This window comes from Ammospiza nelsoni, chromosome 5, assembly GCF_027579445.1.
Source record: "Ammospiza nelsoni isolate bAmmNel1 chromosome 5, bAmmNel1.pri, whole genome shotgun sequence".
Lineage (NCBI taxonomy): Eukaryota > Metazoa > Chordata > Aves > Passeriformes > Passerellidae > Ammospiza > Ammospiza nelsoni.
The window spans coordinates 56,281,004-56,298,573 of NC_080637.1; the positions used below are offsets into that span (position 1 = coordinate 56,281,004).

Consider the following 17,570-nt stretch of genomic DNA (forward strand, 5'->3'; position numbering starts at 1 on the left):
GAACTCTGGACACCTCCTTGTTTTCCTCCTTGCCTCATGACTTTTGTGGCCTGTCACGGAGGGAAGGCAGAGGAACGAAAGGCGAGATATTTGCCTGCTGCTCGCTTCCTGCCTCCTTCCTGCAGCCCCGGCCACCGCAGCAGCTCCGATGGCAACCCCCAGCGCCCCAACCAACCTGCCGGGGGGAAATTCGGAGGTCCCACGGCTCTCACCTGACCCGTCATCCTCCCAGCACCCATGTTTGTCGTTGCTTGATGCTTGGTTTATTCCAAGATATTGGCTAAGACTGCATCAAACCTGGTAGGAATTACGGGGTCAGAGATCTGAGCTCAGCTCATCGGTGTTGACTTTATGCAGATTTCGCCAGAGCACTACTGGATATCGATGCCCGTGTTGGCTTCTCCTATAGCTGAGTGCCTGTTCCTCCTGGATCTAGCCACATGTGTAATGTGTTGTTGGAAGTTTTGTGACGTGATTCCTTGGTGTTTTGGAGTCTCTCATGACCTAAATGACTTTGAGATGGCTTGGATAAGGGCTTAAAGGGTTGCACTGGAGGGAGGTGGCTTGGTTTGGAGGAATAATGTGTGGGTGACCCAGATTTCAGAACTGCGCCTGAATTGGGTGAGGAGGAGGCATCCATAATCAGACTTGAAGTTGTAAGAAATCTGAGTTGTTCTTCTTAGTTTTTGTTCATGTTGGGAAGAGCTCAGCTGGCTTCTGTGTAGAACCTTGTTTTGCCAGGTGGTGGTTAAGGGTGGCATTTGTCCTGTCCTCGTGGTCTGGGTAAATCTCAGTGGGATTACACGGTCCAGTTGCTTGTGACAGCAGGTGGCTGGGCTTGAGGTTGATGCTCGTGCTCTCTGAAATAGTGGGACACAAATACTTACTCCGGGAACTTCTTGTGCATCCTGGTAGATTTTAGATAGATGGTAAGTCTGTTCTGCAGGCTTTTTTTTGGTTGTTGTTTTTTGGGGTTTTTTTTATTTTTTATTCTGTTAACTTTAGATGGATGTTCTTGTGCTTGGTCTGTTGAACCTTATAATTTCGTATAGTACTCTTATTTCATGTGCTTTCTAGTAGGAAAGAGTCAAATTGTGCTATAGCTTTTTGATGATTTTTTATTTCCTTTTTTTTTTTTCCTTTTTAATGTAATCTGCTTTAGAGTCTTGTTTAAAATGGGCTGTTTTATTTAATTAGTTTGTATTCATCTTACATTCACTCACCATAGTTATCCCAGGCAAAATTTAAGGAGCAGCCCACAAGGGAATTCCAATTCTTAATTGGAATCACTTTTTTTCTGAAGGATGTTTGATTCTAAGTATTTACTTTGCTTTCTTTCATCTGGTATCTTTCCAGTTGATGTTGTTTGCTTCATTACTGTTTGGCTAAATTATCCACAGCTAGTTTATTTCAGTAGTCATGCCTGGGAAGTTTTGCAATTCCTTTCTGCTTTGCAGCTCCTCACTGAACTCCTGTTGAATCTTTTACTGAAGTACTCAGAAGTGATTTCAGTGCAAATGCAGTTGTGCTCTATTATTTTGACAGTTGGGCTCTACAGAGAGTATATTTCCCTCTTTCCTGAGGTAATCACACAGTTGATGTTCAGAGTATCAGCCAGTTGGAGACAGATACCTTCACCTGACCCCTGGCAGGTATTTACATTCCCAGCTGGTTATCACTGCATTGAATCCAAAATTCTACTATAAAAGTACCCAGTCTTTATTTCAAGATATCAGGTGATAGGCTGCAGTGGTTTCCTGGATAAATTATTCCAATGGCTGATTACCCTTGCTAATTTCTTATCTCCATCTGTCTGGCCTGGCTCCTAACCACAGAGTCTTGCTACAAGTTTTCATGTCAGGTTGACATAAAAGCCTGTTGCTGCCAGGATGACACATTCCAGCTAAAAGATGGTCTGTTGTACTGCAAGCCCGTGGCTGTTAGCTGTGCTGAGCTCTTCCTTCTGGGAAGAGGCAGCTGTGGAACTGGAGTCTGGGTGATCAGCGTGGTTTAGAGCAGTGATGGAGGGTGCCTGGCCTGGTGTCTCTGTGCGGGCAGGGCTTCCTGGGAACTGTGATTGAATAACTCTGTTGCTTGGAGCTGGGCTTCACATGATGAGCAGCCCAGCTGCACAACAGGATGCTGCTGAAGGAATGATCCAGTTCTCATCCAGTCCTGACTGCAAGCTCCTGCTGCTTCCCTGGGGTCAGCTCTGGTGACCAAGTGGCCTCAGATCAGTCCAGTCACTGCTCCAACTGATTAACCCCCCTCCCTAAAGGAAAAAAGTATAGAAGTTGGATTAGCCTGCCTTGTGGCCAGAGAGATTGCTGAAGAAGTGTAGCGTGACACTGCATATGAGAAATGTAGTGAGGGACCACCTTTTCCAACAGCAGAATTAGATGCCAGAGGGAATCACACATTTAGTTCCTACATTTCTGTGCTTGGATAAACAGGCTGTGGTTGCACAAATCCTCTCAGCTGGCACTGCTGTTGAAAGAAGCCGTCATGCCTTCCTGTTGGCATCTCTACTGGTTCTCTGGTGCAGTTTGTTGTGGGACCATACATGCACCTCTACCACCAGGAGAGAAAGGACAGAGGATGGAACTCCTTTTGGCAAGGTGAAGAGTTGGTGAAACTAGGAGTTGTCACAAGCATGCCTTACCTTTAAATCTTCATAGAAGGCAGTGTATCTTTTTGCCTTCCATCTGCAGCTGACCTGCATGAGAGCAGCTGCCCTGATTTACTCAGTAGTGTGGATTAACTCTGTTGTGTGGCATGGGAGAACTGGGTTAATCCAGGACTGGGATTAGGTCAGCTGCTTTTATGTCTTTGGTCAAGAACTGCGTGTTGAAATTTGTTGTGTGGGAAGGAGCGTTTAGTGTAAGAAGAAGGTCTGAGCCTTGGCTGTGACACACTGCTTCCTATGAAGGATTCAGTGGTGCAGAAAAGTTCTAAGTTAATGCATTCATGCATTCTAGATGTGAGTTCTCTGTGCTGAGCAATGTGGGGTGCCCTTTTGGGAAAGCTTCAATAATCTTGTCTTTTCCATTAACAAGTGACTCCAGCTTTCTTGCCCTTTCAGTAGAATTGGTTTACTGAGACAAAATCCATTCCCCGTCTATTCTTTTAGACACTATTCCTTCAAGTCCTGTGCAGAACACTGCAGGATGAGGAACAGAGCCTGTGGTGGGGACTTGTTTTGACCTCATGTTGGGGAGGTTGGATTAAAAGCAAGGTGAAGTCGGAAGAAGAAATTCCCATGACTTTAGTACAAGTTCAGTGCAAGGTCAGGGGGAGGGCTATTGGTTTTGATAGTGGGAAAAATTTAGAAGAGGGGAGGTGATTACCATGACGTGTACAAATGCACATAGATAAGCAGACACACATATATAAATGTATACAAAATAGAGGATGTTCTGATGCTAGGAGAGTTTGAGGAGGAGTGGCTGGAGAAACTGTAATTGGATAGCACAAAAGGAGGGAACTGAGGAAGCACAGGAACCTGCTGCTGGGAGAATACTGCATTCAAGCAGAGATGGCCATAAATTCCCTTCCTGAAAACATATCCTTTTTGCAGTGTCACAGAGAAGTGTGTGACATTTGGACACCAAACCACATTTTTGTGATCTCAGATTGAACACCCAGCTGCAGGCAGGGGCTCAGTGTGTGAGATTGACTGCGCACGGCCTTGCTGGTGCTCTAAGTCATTAAGCACGGGGATTCCTAATGCTCATCATATACAGAAATTCCCATATCTCCACCAGGGCCAGGCTGGGGTGGTGCCAAGCGGGATCCACTAGCTGGGTGATCCCCTCCATGGGCAGAGCAGAGCTGTGCACTGGTGAGCAGACCCAGCCTTGTACAGGGTGTGACTGGAGGAGGTGAGGGGAGGGAAAGCTCCTGCTTCATCGCCAAATCCAGCAGTAGAGTTTATGAATCCAAAATACACCCCTCTGGAGGCAGGGGAGGGGATTAGGATCCTGGTCATGTTAGGGCATGATTTGTTCAGGTTGCAGAAGCCCAGGGATAATCAGGGGACACGAGTGTGGGTTACAAGCAGACTTGTAGCTAGTTGGACATGATCCCTGTTCACATCTGCCACAAAGTGGCTGCCATGGCTACACTTTCATATTCACTGGATAATAGAAATAGGTGCACAAAGCAGTGACGCTAACACAAACGCCACTGCTGGGAGGATTAGAAGAAGATGCTTTGCCCGCAATCTTGCTGGGCAGCTGCAAAAAATCAGGATGTGTAAGTTATATTGTATGTGTGCTTTTCACTCACCTTTACAGGTGCAGTGATCAAAAATGCCTACACAGATTGTTTGAATAGCTTAAATCTTACTTGGGCCCTTAAATCTTCACTACAGATTGTTGTCTGTTATGAGGGGCTCGTGGAAACTTGGAAAGAGTAGATGGGAAGATTATACCTTTCACAGTAAAAAGATACCATACCAGTGCCTGTAGCAAAGCTCTGATGCTGTAGCATCAGATGTCTTTAGTGGGTCTGGGCTGCAGGCTAAATCCTTGGATTAAGCTTGAGTTTAGATGCAGAAGTTTTGCTGTAGGTATTCCATAGTGCAGGCATCCAAGGGTAACTCTAGACTATGAAATGTAATCCATCTGCAACATTTGAGTCACTCTTTTTTCTGAGGTCCTCGAAGATTACAGTCTGGTTTTACAGGTGAGGGCTGCCAGGCTGCTGTTGAAGTTGTGAAGGTGCAGTGTGTCTATTTCCATTCTGTTGCTGGATTTAGGGGAGAAGAGGTGTTCTGAGTATGCTGCCAGCTCTTCAGGACAGGAGTAGTGCACAGTATTTAGAACAGTGAGGATTCAGTCCTGATGGTTGGTATGGCTCATGGCTCAAGTAACTCTTCTCATTGTTTGTTCTCTTTTTCTGTGACTTACTTTGCACATGAAGATATTTCAGGCTTGAGTCTGGATACAATAGATCTGGTAGATCTTAGAGTTCTCTGAGAATGCTGCACTTTTCTCTCCTTTCTCTACTCCTCCGCACAAGACTGTACAATATCCTGAGTTGGAAGGCACCCACAAGGATCACTTAAAGTCCAACTCTGAGGCAAGGTGTTTTCTCCTGGAAAGGCATGTCCCAGGTACAGGTAAGGAGAATTTCAGGATGGGCAAGGGGGGGAGCACTGGCAAGGCTGCAGTACAGTACACAACCTGGTTGTGACTCTGTGCTGTGACAAACCGTGGGGCAGAGAGAGGATGCTGTGGGGAGACATCCAAAGGGAAGTGGGACCATCCCATATTTTTGCAACAAATTACAGGTTGTGGCATGCTTTCTTAAATGTGCAAATGATTGAGGGAGATGGGTTTACCCCTCCAAGTCACACAGTAATTTCTTAATAGCAACTGGTGATGTGTATAGGGAATACATGACTGTATGTCACTCTCTTCTCATCCCTGAGCACAGCTGGGAAGAGGGAATATTCTAGCAGGGCATGTGGAGAAGTCTGAAAGGGAGGCTGTAGGGTGTTCCTGTAGGCACAGGGTGAACACTGCTTGTTTTGGTGCCATCTGGGAAGGCAGTCATCCTCTCGCATCGCTCCTGCAGTTTACCTTGTCTTCTGCCCCTGCACAATGAATAAACTGAGCTGTTTCATTTCGGAGAGGGCAGAGAGAGGAAGATGAGCAATTTGAAGGTATGCTGGAGCAATGAAATGTGCCTTATCCGGAAGAGCAAGGCCAGGCATGCAAGTTATGTCATTCTGTCACAAGGGAGGGTCTGGGCTGTGAAAAGCAGCTAAAAATTGTGTCTGTGCATCTAGAAGAATCATGACAGCTGAATGGCCCAATGGGTGTTATCCAGATGAATGACATTTCTTCCTTCGTTCTCGACCAGCGTCATTTTTGCCTGTCTAGTTGCTGAGTGGGTGATAACAGTGGTATCAGACATGAAAATAAGCATCTGAGTATAAAAGGGGAAAGATGAATTGATTCTTACTCTGATAGTCGTAGCAGATGACTTTAGAAGAGACCAGAACAAGAAAAGGTGAGATGTGCTGCATTGTGTAAGCAGGGAAAACTGGCATGATCAGAAATCTCATGTTCAGCAAGGCAGTATGGAAGCAAATCTGCCCTGAAATGTATTATAGCTGCATTTTACTAGAATGTTGCCTTTGAAAGCTTAATTTAAAAGGTGGCATTGTAAAAGGTTTTGTTATGTTGCTAAAAAGAGTGAACAAAGTGCACTGAAAGGCAAAAAAAAGATATTAACTGATGTGGGAGACAAATATAGAAGTGTCAGGCAAAGCACATGCAAAAACACCAGCTTGGTTTTAAACTATGGTTTGGTAGAGAAATACAGTTTTGTGTTTAATGGGAGCAAGAAATAACTAATGCTCTCTGTCCTAAGTTCATAAAATTGATGGAAGTGGAGAAGGGGTCTCCCCTCAATGTAAGCACAACGAGAAATAGACATATCTATTAGATATGTCTATTAGAATGTGAATATCTGACATGTGTGAGATTATGGGAGTGGGACTTTCACTGACTGGGCAGTGAGACTCCTCCAGTACAAGTGCTATACAGAATGAGCCAAAATAACTAAGTATGTACACTATATTATGGCAAAAATCTTTGTTATTTGTAGAAAACAACTTTACATCAGAAAAGGAAAATATCTTAGTAATGTGTTTTGTTATCTGGAAGAATTTGGAGGCAAAAAAGACACGGAAAGAAAGAAGAGAGTGAGCAGCTGATATATTTTTGTTGGGGAAAGGATTGCTTAAATAAAACTTTGCTTATGATTGCAATCAGATATGGGGTTTATAACAGGCCTTTGCATATTCAGTACACTGAGCAGCCACTCCCTGCCTAATCCTCAGAGTATGGCTGGGAGGTAGGAGGGTTTGCTATTACCCCAACTGCACAGATGACCCTCAGACAGGCAGAAACTGCTGCAAAGAGCTAGAATACAGAATTGGAAATTCTGCTGGATGGGGCCATTCTTGGTTGCCCTAAAAAGATGCCAAAACCAGTTACAATCTAAGTCTTCTGTAGAGACTCCTTCTATTGAATGACTGCAGTGGGGCACTGTAGGAAGGAGAGTCCCCGGTATCCAAATGTGTGTTCCCCTTCCAGCCTGGATTATGTTACTGGTGATAACAGCTATCCTTTGCCCCACTAGCTTGAAATTTCTAGTGACTGCACCCATGTTTAACTGCTCATAAGCCCTAGCCGTGAGGAGAGGCAAGACTTAAAACAGCAGTGTGCATCTTTGCCACCTTCTGTTAGGACAAGTACAGGAATAGCCAAAGGTTTGGAATGCTGGGGTATTCCCCATGTTTGCATCAAAAACAGCAATGCTGCTTGTCCTGCTGTGGGGATAGCTGTAATTGCACTTTCACTGGCACAAGTGGAAGAGGTGAGGTGCTTGCTTCAGTAATAGGCCTCAAAGATCTGTGCTGAAAGCTGGGTTCCTCAGGTGCATCAGTCTGGCAGAGGTTAGACCAAATTTTCCGTACAGGAACATGTTTGGGGAGAGGACTCCAAGAAGGAGAGCTCTGGCTTTTCGCTCTTTCTTGGGCATGATCTGCTGACAATCCCACCTCTTCCCCTTTCAGGCTCTCTGTTGCTCTTAGCTTTCCCAAATCACAGTGGTCACACCACATCATACCCTTTGCTGTCACATCCAGTGATTTTTTTTTTTAAACAGAGCAAAACAGTTTGCCCCATCCCAAGTCCAATGAACTCCTTTAGATGACTGAAGGAACTCTGCTGCATCTCATTGACCTTGGCAGAGATGAGGCATTTGTGTGTTTATTTATGCCCTGCTGATCAAAGCGTGTTGCAGGTAATGGGAAGGTGAAGGAGCCAAGTCTCTGATTTCATTTGCCTGGTGCTTATAGCTTCCTGGGGGAAGTATCTCATGGATGGGAAGGTACGCACCAGTCCAGTTAGAATATGCCATGCAAGCCTGTGTAGGGCGGGGGATGAGAGGACTTGGCATTTCTCAGAGCTTTCGTTTTGTGACCATGTCATAAAAAAGGTGAAGGAAATTTTATCGGCTTGACTTTACACTGTTATTCACAGGCCACTGTTAAGTTGCCTCGTCCTCTGATTTCTCATTGCCACACTGAATTCAGGAGCTTGGGGTGAATTTGAGACACACAGACCTTATTTTATTCCGAAGCATTGCCGTCTGATAGGGTAGGACCTGGGAGGGGAAAGAGAGAAGTGGTGTTACATGCCACAGGGCTGAGCAAAAGGAAGCCGTGGGCCAGTGAAGAAGAGAGAGAGTTGATGTCTTCAGAGACTCCCAAAGGGTAATCTTAGGATCCTGATTGCTCAGCTAATAACTGAAGATCATGAAGCCAGCAAGGAGCGCAGTGTTGGAGAATCTGGAAGGGTGGTGGTGGGAAACGGACTGTGCCCCCTCATTCATATGCAGAAAAATGAAAATAGAGGGAGGAAGGATAAAAATATCTCTAGTTTTCCTTATGGATTGAAACTTGTTTAATTATTAAAATGGGAATAATGCTTTAAATTAATCCACACTTGGAGGTGTACTGCTCTACCTTTTTCTTTTTTTTTTTAATTTTTATAATATGCTGTGTTAATGACAGTATTAGGAACTAATGCCACATCTTACCTACAACATCTATGGGCTATAATTACTACTATAAACTTTGAAATAAGGTAGTACTAATTGGTAAAGCTGGTTATAAAAGGCATTTTCTAAGACGGATGTATATCCATAACAGCATTTAAACCCCTGATTTATGCAACTTTTCACAGCTTGATCTGAAAGACAAGGTCACAAGAGTGTCTTCCCTTCCCCTTCCCCTTCCCTTCCCGGAACTTCCCTTTGGATTATTTCCCTTTTAAATTTTGCAGGTTATTTGAGATTTCCAGGGCTTTTTCTGAGGATCTCCTACATGTTGTTACTTGTTTTCAGAATTGGTCACAAGGGCTGTCTCCTAATTGACTACTCTTCCATGCAACATCCCCTCAGAGCCAGCCCTTTCCTATGGGAAGGAGGCTGGCTGTGGGTTCACCGGAGTGTCACAGTCAGTGGCAATAAGGAGACAAGGAAACATAAAACCAAAAAAACAATCACTCATTTGGAATGGTTGTGGATCATCATGGTTGTGGATCCATTTAGAATATCCTGCTTCCCCTGGTGCCCGCTTCTCACCTGAGAGGGCAGCAGACATGTTCCTAGCAGAGGGCCAGGACTGAGTGTGTAAAACCCCCCTGCTCTGCTGCTGCTGGTGTGTGTGGGCTGCCAAGGGAACACCTGGCTCTGTGTGTGGAGTGCTTGGCAGTCACACACGGAGAGACACCTATGCTGGAGCGGCAGGGACTGGCCTGTGGATCCTGGGTGTGGTTTAACCAGAACATAGGGCTAAGTCCATGTTTCTGCTTTCCTCCTCCTGCTTTGCTGCCCAGTCCTGTGTTCTTATCCTCTCATGCAGCTTGTACAGGTGCTCTGGGGTCCCAGCACATGGAGGACATGGGCCTGCCGGATGGAGGACTTCTGCTATGAAGACATGCTGAGGGAATTGGGATTGTTCAGCCTGGAGAAGAGAAGGCTTTGGGGTGATCTCATTGTGGCCTTCCAGTGCCTGAACGGAGCCCACAGGAAAGATGGAGAGAGACTCTTGATAAGGGCCTGGAGTGACAGGACAAGGTGGGATGGCTTCAAAGTGGCAGTAGGTTTAGTTGGGGTATTAGGAAGAAATTCTTCCCTGTGAGGGTAGTGATGCTCTGGCACAGGGTGCCCAGAGAAGCTGTGGCTGCCCCATCCCTGGCAATGTTCCAGGCCAGGCTGGATGGGGCTGGAAGATGGAAGGTGTCCCTGCCCATGGCAGAGGGTGGGAATGAGATGGGTTTTAAAGACTCCTCCTACCCAAACCACTCTCTGATTCCATATATAACTACTGCAGGGAGCTGTCAGATTTACCTTTATTACTTATCTTTTCTCCTGTGTCATACCTTTATGGCTGCTCACATCACTCTGCTCCAGGGTTGTTGTTTCTTTTGGCTCGACAACTCCCTGGGATGGCTCATGCATGGTCATGTGTGCGCTGGCACGAGGAAGATGTTGGCAGAAACCTGGATGCATAGTAAATTGGTCTGTTCTGGATTTCAGGTGTTGTGGATTTTCAGGGTTCCATGTCAGGTCTTAATGGAGATTTATTAAGATCAAGGTGGCATTGGATAGTTTGTACAGTCAGCAGCAGAAGGAATTGAGGAAACTCTTCTTTTCCTTTTTTCCTTTTTTTTTTTTTTAAGGAATGGAGTATAAATAAATGAACTTTGCAGGATATCTGCAAATACCTAAATTTGGCCTGACAAATTTGATATTTCATCTTTGTTAACCCAGTTATATCACAGTGTATTTCACTGCCCTTTTTTTAGTTTCTGGTAGCTCATGTAACTCATTGCATCAGGCCTAAATAGTCTACGTTGTCATGAGTCCCAACCTTTGAAAAACAGGGATCAGGCAGAGAGGGAATGGGGAGTTGCCCTTCCTCTCCTTAGTTACAAATTAAGTTTTAGGATTAAGAAATTAAGATGAACTCAGACAGTGAGATTTAATTGTTGAGTCATACTTAGTTTTTCTGGCCTTTCCCATACCCATTAAAGGCTATACATCCATTTTTTCTTAATTGTAAGCCAAAACTCTCACATAACCACATGATTCTAGGAAGTGGGACTGTATGAGAAACAGAAAATGTGGTGTGCACAATAAAGACTTGCATGGCCAACTCTGCCAGTTGGCCATACAAGTCTTAGACCGTGAGGAACAACGAGTTTTCCATGTGTTCACATTAGTACCTTCCTATTCAGCAACCACACAGTTCCTGTGGCTTTGGGTGTTTTTCCACAAGGGAGAGGGAAGGGGTCCCTGCTGTTGCTTTCCCACATTTACATTTTACATTTCTTATAACATTTTATTTATATTTAATACTTTTTGCTTCCAGTACCAAACTTGTCTCGTGGTAGCTTCTTCAATCTAAAGACACCAGTTAAATTTCCAAGAAAAAAATGGTTTGTTCCCTGAGAAGCTGGGTTAGGGGAGGGTTGTACCAAAACCTGTTTTTCCCACATACATCCCTACATCTCTTTTGGATGAATTTTTTTTTTCTTTAGCTACAGTTTTCAGTACAAAACTCTATCACTCCTACAGTATTGCCAAGTATTTTTGTGATTTGGTTGTGATACAAATCCCATAACTTTTAAAAATAAATCTCATTGCTGGAGTCATAAGGTAATTAAAACTGATATGGGGAGCTAAGGCTGAAAACATGAATTCTGAGGGCACAACACAAGGATAAATGTGTGGTTTTGTTGTTGTGATTGCTATCTCATGGGATTCTGAATCCAACAATTTTTTATTGTTCTCTCCAATTGATGGTACAATATTAAAGCCAGAGAATGACAGTTTTCTGCTGTTGTTACGGCTGATGATACTGTACTATCACTTCCATGGAAAGTGCAGTTTTATGGGTATTTTACCATTTTTTTAGTTGCATAGGATGTGCTTTACCTATTGATAAAAAAGCAGGATTTTGCCAGTATATTTATGGCTGGTTATATATCAATGTTTAGCTTGTCAGTCATCCCACATTACTAAAATGTTCCAGCTTTATTTTCTGTGGGACTCTGACAGCTACCAGAAATCTGACAATTTTCCAGGTGGTAATTGATCTGGCTGTGAAAGAGGTTATATTACCTGTTTGCATCAGACAGGATAACTTTGAAGGGCCTCTCTGCAGGGCAGGACAGTTTGTCCCAGTTCAGTTTGCTGAATGTTGTTCATTCTTACCTGCCTGTAGCTTAACTGTGCTCAGAACGGGTACAGGTTACACAAATGGCTCCACTGTGAAGGCTGGGCAAGGCCAAGATTTCAAGTGTGTTTCCAGGTCCTTTGATGTCTTAAGGGCATATGCATCTGTCAGAATGGTTTGGTGCAAATATGAGCCTTCTTTAAACTGCGACTCAAAAACAGCAGTGTGGGATTCTGACTCACACATCCATAGTGTAGTGAGAGACTGAGATTTCTGCCTCTAACTGGAGAATCTGTCCCATGAAAGTCTTGAATCATCTTGCTCAAAGAGGAACTGAGAACTCCTGGGGTTCATGGCAGACATGCCATCTAGGAATGTGTACAGCATGCTGCTAGCAGCCACCTCTGCATAAAATGTCATGGGGAAGGTAATTTGGGAAGTTCTTGCCTCCTTTTGTGCTCCAGATGTTTCTGTCACTTGTGTCTCCATCCCCAGAGTTTGTGGAGAGACCTGAACAGAGCAACTTGCAGTGACTCAATACATTACTTCCACTGTGGGAATTCTGCTGTTCACCGAGTAGTGTCAATTATCTTTCTACTGAGCTCTAGTAGTGAGAATCACACACTATTCTTGTTTATTCTCATATTAGAAAACTGCAGAATATCAAGGCTTACCCATTACTTTTATGAATATAAACTTAACCTCTGCTTAGAGTGAACTGGGGTTTTTGCTTTACAGGTGACCCCATTTTACCTTAAGAATGAATCACTTTTATTGCATCTCTGGGAAGTGCAATGTACAATCCAAGCCACATTCTTCACTTGCTGTTTGCCAAATGTTCAGTAGCAATTTCCAAGATGAAATAGATGAAATTGTGTTCAACCCAAAATGATGCTTCTCTGACACTTTTTTTTTGTTAGCATTAAGTATTTTAATCTACTTAAATAGCAACCAATGTAAGAAAAGTACGGAAAAGTATACTTTTTTTTCCCCTCAATTAGTGAGTCATTAGATAATTAATAGGCTCAGCGTATTTTGAGTGTGCCTATGATGAGTGAAAGCTGCGACTGGGTGTGTTGAAACTCGGGCAAACTCCCTGCACTGGTGTGACTGGGAGGTCTCACCTGTGTTTCTCAGGCTTCAGTAGCAGCTTAGATGCATTTTCCAGGAGATCAGGTGCTTTTGGCAGCTGTGTTTTGTTCTCCCCTGCCTAAGACACCTGAGGCAGCTCCTGGTTCCCAGAACATTACCAGCACCGTGTAGCACAGCAGTAGACTGTACATTATTTTGCTATTTTAGATCATATTACTTTCCTTTTAAGTCTTTTCCTTCACCAAGCTCCTTCAACTTCCATGCCCTCAAAGCTGACTCCATGTTACAGTTTTCCCCTCCTTCCTTCTTATCTCTAGCATCCTGTGTTATCTCTTCCTGAGCTCAAGAGTTTTGACCCCCCTCCTTCACCTCCCTTGATGGGTTGTACAGTGATAGAGCAGCCTGGGGTAGTGTGTGAAGATTGGTGACTGTTTTCTTGCAGGGGAGTATGTGCAGTGGGAATCTCTCACATGGACATGCAGCTGAGAAAGCCAGCCTAAGCATGGCAGGACTAGCTGAGGAAATACCAAAATTGAGGCTTGTGGCAGGGCAGGCTTTGTGTTCAGTTTCCTGGGTGTCTCACCAAACTGAAGTCCAGTGCGTGGCTTCCTGCGAGAGATGGTGCTGTCCTGCACACTGTGCTCTGGATTTTGTAAGGAGAAAGGCTGTCTCTGAGCTGATTCAAATCATAGAATGATAAGGCGTTGGAAGCGACCTTAAAGATCACCTGGTCCCAAACCCATCTGCTGTGGGCAGGGACTCCTTCCACTATCCCAGGTTGCTCAGAGCCCCATCCAGCCTGCCCTGGAACACTGCCAGGGATGGGGCAGCCACAATCTTTCTGGGCAACCTGTTCCAGAAACCTCACCACCTTGACAGGAAAGAATTTCTTCCTAATATCGAACCTAAATTTCCCCTCTTTCAGCTTCTTGTGAACTGTACCCGAACTGTGTGACCAAGATGATTAAACCAAGCTGAGATAGCAGGAAAAGGCTCAGGGCAGCCTTGTTGTTTTTTGGGTGGGTGTTAGAGCCAAATACAAAACTCTTTCCTGCCTGAGCTGTAGTCCTTAAAACCAGCTTTGGCATTTCTACACCACGTTGTGGCTGCACTAGCAAGGATAAACTCAAACTAGGGACTACTTGGGAAACCCTTTGTTTCAGTGAGAGAAAGGGTGTCCTCGCTCATGCCGCTCAAACATTATCGTGAATGCCTTTCTCTTCTCACTGCCCGAAGCTCATGGCTTCACCTGGGCCGGAGCAGCTCCATCCCCACATCACAGGGCAGGACTTTCTCTGCTGGGAGCGTGTTCACAACAGCCTGGGCGTGTGGGCTATTCCATGGCCCACGGCAGGGGAGGCAGGATGGGGAGTGGGGCCGAGGGTGGCCGGGCGCCACCCGGCACCATGCGGGGAGGGACAAGGTGGCGGGCAGAAAGCTCCATTTCTCCCCACTTTTGGAGGAGGAAGATCTCACGGCTCCACTTGTGTGTAGCCTTACTTCCTGGCTAGCCAAAGGGCTTGTCTGTGCTTGATAGTACTTGTTATTGCTCCTTTCTTGTTTGTTGGAGGAGGTGGGGAGGGAAGGTGAGGTACTTTCTATTTAAAACCAAAAGTGTTTATCATGTCTGTCCAGGTGAATTAACCCACAGTGGAAGGAAGTATGACATTCATATTGCCTTTTGTAATCTGGGAAAGCTGTGGATGGATTGTGCCCTTATGCTTTCACTGCTGTCCTTTTCTTGCTCTTGAAGGCCACCTCCTTCACCCTTTTCCTCTCAGATTTTGTGCCTGTGACTGCAGCAGGACCAAGCACTGCCCTTCTGTTTTTGTGCTGGCATGTGGCCAGTTGCTCCCTCTCACTTGGAGGGGTTCTGTGCTCCCCGAATCACCTAAAAGCTGAGTGCATGGGAGCTGAAGTCTGGTGTTTCTAGGCCCTCTCTAGAGAAGAGCCTGAGTGTCTTTATCTCAACAGGGAACATTGGTTTACCTTGTTTCACAGACAGAGCATATGAGGGAGTGATGGCCAGCTGATCATCTGATCCAGTTAGAGATGTGAAAGATCGGTAAGCCCCAAAAGGGGAAACAGTGAATTATTTTTGAGAGTTTGTATATCCTGCCTAGTGGCAGCGGCTAGATAGGTCCTGTGCGTTGCTCTATCACATTATTGCCCCTGCTGAAAATGCTAATTGAAAGTTTGCTTTGGGTAGCTGAGCTCCTGGGGGTCTCCTGGGACCTCCTCTGATGGAGCAGACCTGCATTGGGAGTTTAACGTGACTGTGCTCCACAGGCACTCTCTTCTGGTATTTACTGGGCTCTTGTACATAGCTGCTCTGCATGTGAAGACTACAGGTGCTGTCAGTCTTGTTTTATTATTTCCCCTTCCATCTCCATGAAATCTTTATTGCAGACATGTGTCTTCTACTATGGTGTACCCAGCCTTTGACCGGGAATTTAACATTTTCCCTGGTGAAATGCGTGTCCTCCCCTTGTGTGTCTGCAGAAAGTTTGCCTGCTCCTTCTCCTGCCTCACTTCTCAAAGCTCCTCTCTTGCTCTCCCTGAGGTCCGCAAAACACCTGGCAGTACTATGATAAGACAAATCTCACTTGGCAGCTTCCAGTGTTGATGTGCCGTGCACCTCCCTCTACCCTGCCTCCCAGTATCATCATGGAACTGCTCCAAATGCGGCGTTAAACTCGTCCTTTCGCCTGTCAAAATCCCTTGCAACAGAGCCATGGAGATGAAAACTAGCGTTTTGAGCTTAATAAGAGGAAATTCCGGGCTGTGTACATCTATGAAACAGCACAGTGAGCAGGAGTTCTTCCCCTGACAAAGTGTGGGCTTGAGCTTGAGCACTTTGCTATTCAGATCTTTATCCTATATTTACTAAGAGTAAACCTTTCTTAGCCAGCAGCTTATGTCTCCCTAAATAATCTCTCTGCTCTTGGGGAGCCTGTTTTCGAAGACTGTCTGTATTAGGTGTGAGAAGTAGTACTTTTCTAGGCCTGGAGCTGAGTTGACTCAGGTGGGGTAGCCAGGAGAGCCAAGAGCAGTGTAGTACAAGAGGGATCTGATGTGGAACCTTTGAAAAGACAGTTTAGCAGTATCCAGGTAGGTTAGTAGCAGCTGACAGCAGCTGGAAACTCCGTGGGAATTCCCTGAATGGACATACCTCTTTGAAACAAACAGGTTGTTAAAATTACAGCTATTACAACTACTCAGTGCTTGGGAGGAACAATCCAAATTGCTGAAAAACCCTGGTTTTGGCCTGGTTTTGTAAGAAAGACTGTATTTTCACTATAAACAAAAATTAAAGATGACATGAGAAAAAACACACAGGAAGTAGTTAGCTGATGAGTTAACTCAATTAGCTAACTCAATTGTTTTCCTAATGTTTTTTTGAATTGAGGTTGTTCAGCCTGGAGAAGGGAAGGCGCCAGGGAGACCTCATTTCAACCTTCCAGCTACATGTAAAAAGGAGCTGTCCCTATTTCTAAACACCAAGGGGTGTTTAGAAATAGGGACAGCTACTTTTTACATGGGCAGGTAGTCATAGGACAAGGGGGTTATGTTTTAAACCAAAAGAGGAGAGATTTAGATATGATACTGGGAAGAAATCCTTTCATATGAGGGTGGAAGGCTCTGGTACAGGTTGGCCAGAGAAGCTGTGGCTGCTCCATCCCTGGAAATGTTCAAGGCCGTGTTTTGCACAGGAGCTTTGAGTGACCTTGGATAGTGGAAGGTGCCCATGCCGGGGGTTGGATCTGGGTGATCTTTGATGCCACTTCCAACCCAATCCATTCTGTGATGACAATACAATTCTGTGATGAAGGTGTATAAATGCTTCAGTTCTAACTCCAGAGCATGCGCTCCTTGCCTTCAGAGCAGGTGTTTTGTTTCACTTGACGTAAGGGAAAACAGAAGCTAAACCAGCTTTCAGGCCAGGCGTGCCCTGGCCATGGAGCTAACTGGGACAATTAGTTCAGATGTAATTATGCCGTTACTGCTTTTACTTTCTGTGTGGGATCAGAGGTTGGTACTTGTGTCTACAGAGCCACTCTAGCACAAGGAAATCACCGTAGAAGAAAAGAGAGGCAGCCACAACAGTTTGTCTCTTTCTCAGGTTTTTTCCAGGTAGGGATTGTGGGTCATGGTAGAAGACAGACAGGTAAAAGTGGTGAATCAAATTCTTCTGTCCTTTTAACAGACATACCCCAAATAGGCATTCCCTAGTGCTTTGTCATGTCTGAACTTCAAATGCAATAGTGGATGGGAAATTCCATTATATCCTTTGGGAAACTGTCCAGCAATCCTGAGGTGGCTTTTTTTTTTCCTTTTCCCCTCCCTAAAAGAGTAGACTAAATGATGACGTAGTTTCTCTCTAGTCTATAGATTAGTCCACACACACCAGAGCTACTCCTCTAAACCCATGTGGTTTACAGCCTTCAAATATCTTGTGTCTTGTGTCATGTTCTAGTTACCTGTTAATCTAATGTGTATGTTCCTATGTTTTGTTAATTAATTTCTGTGATCATTTGCAGTGAATTTCAGACCCACACAGAGATCTGCAAAGAGAGCCATCAGCTCCAAAGAACAGGCAAAATCAGAGAGAACTTTTAAACTCAGCTAGAAGAGGCCAGTAGTATTTGTCCACCTTGCCCCATGAAAATCAATGGAGATTTTTGAAAATTTTCATGTTCTCTGGATGCCTTCT

The 17,570-nt window shown here is 44.8% G+C and overlaps 1 protein-coding gene across 1 annotated transcript in view; it reads left to right on the forward strand.

Moving 5' to 3' along the window:
• Positions 1 to 17,570, forward strand: part of ARHGEF5 (Rho guanine nucleotide exchange factor 5) — a 39,424-nt gene that overhangs the window by 3,422 nt on the left and 18,432 nt on the right. The gene's annotated exons all lie outside the window — the stretch shown is intronic.